This window comes from Dipodomys merriami, unplaced genomic scaffold (genome assembly GCF_024711535.1).
Source record: "Dipodomys merriami isolate MVZ:Mamm:240054 unplaced genomic scaffold, mDipMer1.0.p SCAF_34, whole genome shotgun sequence".
In the NCBI taxonomy this organism is placed as follows: Eukaryota; Metazoa; Chordata; class Mammalia; order Rodentia; family Heteromyidae; genus Dipodomys; species Dipodomys merriami.
Window position 1 is genome coordinate 15,115,031 of NW_027204937.1, and position 4,325 is coordinate 15,119,355.

At 45.3% G+C, this 4,325-nt stretch overlaps 1 pseudogene; it reads left to right on the forward strand.

Moving 5' to 3' along the window:
- The first annotated feature begins 691 nt into the window (after positions 1–691).
- Positions 692–2,203, forward strand: LOC138803274 (type 2 lactosamine alpha-2,3-sialyltransferase pseudogene; annotated as a pseudogene).
- Positions 2,204–4,325: the final 2,122 nt, after the last annotated feature.

The window sequence follows — 4,325 nt, forward strand, 5'->3', positions numbered from 1 at the left end:
TGTAGTAATCCTAGCTACTCAGGAGGCTGAGATTTGAGGATCAAGGTTCAAAGCCAGTCTGGGTAGGAAAAAGTCCATGAGATTATTATTTCCAGTTAACCACCAGAAAACTAGAAGTGGCACTGTGGCTCAAGTGGTAGAGTGCTCACCTTGAGCTGATTAGCCCAGAGTTCAAGCCCCATGACAGACCAAAAACAAACAAAATAATCTCACAGACTTCCCTGCCCTGGTTGGCTTCTAACAGTGATCCTCAGATCTCAGCCTCCTGAGTAGCTAGGATTACAGGCGTGAGCCACCCAGTGTTGTTGTTGTTGTTGTTGTTGTTGTTGTTCTTGTTCCTCCTCCTCCTCCTCCTCCTCCTCCTCCTCCTCCTCCTCCTCCTCCTCCTTCTCTTTCCCCTTCCTCCTTCTTCCTCTTCCTCTTCTTCTTCTTCTCCTTTTTCTTCTCTTTCTGCTTCCTCCTCCTCCTCCTCTTCTTCCTCCTCCCCCCTCCTTTTCTTCCTCCTCCTCCTCCCCCCTCCTCCTCTCTTTCCATTTGAATTTAATTTTGTCACCTGCAACTACCCACCTATGCTGAGACAAGGTCATACAGGAAGAGGGCTCCCCATCACGTCTGACACAGAGGAAACACCCAATAATCGGACATTGTCTTCATCACACCCATCACCAGGATTCCCCGTGGGCGTCTTCTTGGCTGCGGACTAGAGCTATGCAGGTAAATCAAGTAACATCCTAGTCCTCAAGCTCACCTGAACACCTCGTCGTTCCCTGCGGTTGGTGGGCCGGCCCCCACCACCCCCACCCCGCGCTTCTGCTTCTCCGCCAGGCCCTGCGAGGGGGGAGACGGGCCTGGAGACCCCATGCCTCCCGCGCCACTGCAAGAGAGAAAGCAGTGGACCAGAGCCAGGGCCGAGGGAGGCAGGAGAGCTGCGGGACCCTCTGCGGGAGGCCTTGGAGCCAGGCTCCACTCTGGCCTCTGGGCCTGGGGGGCAAACTGTCACCGAAGCCGCCTCGAAGCCGCCTCACAACCGCTTGGTCCTGCGTCTCTCGTCAGGGGATTCAGCCAGTCAACAGCTAGCCTCTCTCCTGAGCCATCCTGCCCTGGAGCTGCTACCAAGCTTCAGAAGAGAGAGGCTCTGGGGGAAAGGGATGCCCGGCCAGCTATGATGCGGCTCCAGGTGGCCCTATTCCTGAGCATTATCTTCCTCTATTACCATTTTATCCTCTTCTGTATAATCTGGGGTACCCACTATTATTGGGTGTCCATCAAGGAAATCAAACACAGACCATCTTTCCAGACTTGTTCATCAAAGCCAGCATTTTCATCCCTCCTGACGTTTCCACAGGCATATCCCTTTCTGTGTAAAGACGATTTTAAACACACTGTTTCCACCTTTGAAGAGGATCAGTTTGATTTGCCCTATGGGGTAAGAACAGCAAAGGCCTATTTTGGCTACCTTCTTTCCAAACTTAAGAATTGTGAGCTCTTTGATGAGTCGAACAACGTGACTTGTAAAAAGTGTGTGGTGGTGGGTAATGGAGGAGTTTTGAAGAATAAGAAGTTAAGAGAAACTATCGACTCGTATGATGTTGTCATAAGAATGAATAATGGTCCTGTTTTAGGACATGAAGAGGAAGTTGGGACACGCACAACCTTCCGACTTTTTTATCCAGAATCTGTTTTTACAGATAGCAGTCATAATGATCCTAACACAATAGCCATTTTTGTTGCTTTTAAGAAAAATGATTTGGACTGGATGCTGAAATTGCTGGTCAATGGTCGTATATTCCTCAAGAATTTTTGGAAGAAACCAGCCTTAAAGTTGATCTATAAACCACATCAAATCAGAATATTAGATCCTTTCCTTATCAGGACAACAGCTTATGACCTGCTTCATTTTCAAAAAACGCTTCCCAGATTTAAGAAACACAAACACCCAACAATGGGAATAATTGCCATTGTATTGGCATTTCACATCTGTCATGAAGTTCACATAGCTGGTTTTAAATACAACTTTTCTGACCTCATGAGCCCTTTGCACTACTATGGGAATGCCACTATGTCTTCAATGAAGAAGAACACACATCACAATGTGGCTGCAGAACAAGTCTTTTTGAACTACATAACAAAAAAAAAGTTTGTCATTAACTTGACTGAAGATTGACCATAGAGACCCAAAAGATGATAACAGCATTAATTTTTACTTTTGTATGGTAATTTTTAAGTGTGTGTGTTTGTGTGTGTGTGTGTGTATACACATGTACTGGTACTGGGGCTTTAACTCAGGGCCTTGATATTGTCCTTTAGCTTTTTTACTCACTGCTGGTACTCTACCACTTGAGCCACACTCTCACTTCTGGCTTTTGGTTGATTAATTGGAGATGAGTATCATGGACTTTCCTGACCAGGCTGATTTTGAAGCACCTTGATTGTCAGATCTAAAGTCTCCTAAGTAACTAGTATTACAGGCATAAGCCATCTGTGCTGGCCTTTACTTTAATATATATTTAATTCAGCAAGTAATTCTGTATATTGTATATCATAACCACCAGCTTAATCTCCGTGGGGAGTTAGTACTGGGGCTTGAATTCAGGGCACCTGGCACTCTATAAGCTAAGCTCCACCTCCACTTTCAGCTTCTTTCTGGTTAACTGGAAATAAGAGTCTTTCAGATTTGTCTGTCTGGGGTTGTTTCCTTTCTCAGTCCTTAGGTCTTGACCTCCTAAATAGCTAGTATTATAGGTGTAAACCACCAGCACCTGGCTCTGCAGGTAAAGACCAAGAAACCTTTAGATAAAAGAAAAGGGAAACAAAGTTTGGGTTGTGTTGCGTTTTTAAAATAAGTTAGTTCTTTGAAATGCCTTTACACACATCTTTTTTACTTCATGTTAGACTTTTGAGGATGTGATGATCTAGAGGGGGATTTAATTTATCACAGGTTTGATTATTATGTCTTTTTTTTTTTTTTTTTTGGTCCGGTCGTGGGGCCTGAACTCTGGGCCTGGGCGCTGTCCCTCAGCTCTTCAGCTCAAGGCTAGCGCTTGAGCCACAGCGCCACTTGAGCCACAGCGCCACTTCCAGTTTTTTCCTTTTTTGCTTATGTGGTGTTGAGGAATTGAACCCAGGGCCTCATGCATGCAAGGCAAGCACTCTACCACTGAGCCACCTTCCCAGCCCCTATTATGTCATTTTTGAGAGGTATATTTGTCTACTGTTGTACCTGGCAGGTGACAAATTGGCATGTGATTGTACCTGGATTTAGCGAAATGGAACCACTCGGCTGTGGAATCTAAGTTCATACTGGCCTTAATTAAGCTTCTTCCTCCTACAATTAATTAAAGCATGGTTATAATGAGTAATTTAAAAAACAAAAAGCAGCTCCCAGTTTATGAAGGGATGAGTCCCCATAGGAACCAGCAGAAAAGTCATCAGGTTCAACAGCTATGGGACATTGTTTTAGGGGATTTTGTTTGTGTGGCTTTGTTGTGCCAGTACTGGAGCTTGAACTCAGGGTGGAAGCTCCTGCAGTACCCTTGGTGCAATGTCCTTCTGCAGTCTCATGGTGCTTCTACTGTCCTGCTACCTTCTCCCAATCAACTGTCCCAGGCCAGATTCCATCAGTCCTCCTCCTCCTGTCTGATCTCTCTGCTGACATATGCACTCTGCACAGGTAAGGTCCAGGAACACAATTTAAGGTTAAGAGATAGGAGGGACTAGATATGGGACATTGTTTTTTTGGTGGGGGGAGGGTTGTTTGTATGGCTGTGCTGTGCCAGTACTGGAGATTGAACTCAGGGCTTTTATGCTCTTCCCCTGCTTTTTTACTCAAGGCTAGAACTCTACCACTTGACCCACCCTTTTACTTCTGGCTTTTTGATGATTAGTTAGAGATAAGAATTTTTCAGATTAGTCTGCCCAGGCTGGCTTTGAACCACAATCCTCAGATCTCAGCCTCCTGAGTAGCTAGGATTACAGGCATGAGCCAAATGTGAAATTAAGATGCTGTCTGTCTCTGACCCTCAAGGACTCTGCATAGTCATAAGCAAACATGATTTAGAAAGTTATAGTACTAGGCATTTACCCAGATCTGTTACTGGTAGTTTACTATTTTTCCTGAGGCCATGTAACCAGTTCAAGCAGAGAAAGGGCTTTGTCAAAATGAGCTCCACTTACCAGCCAGGTGACATTTAGCCCATAGTTTATTATCTGAGTTTTTTTTTTTTTTTTTTTTGGGTCCAGTCGTGGGGCCTGAACTCTGGGCCTGAGCACTGTCCCTCAGCTCTTCAGCTCAAGGCTAGTGCTCTACCACTTGAGCCACAGCTTAT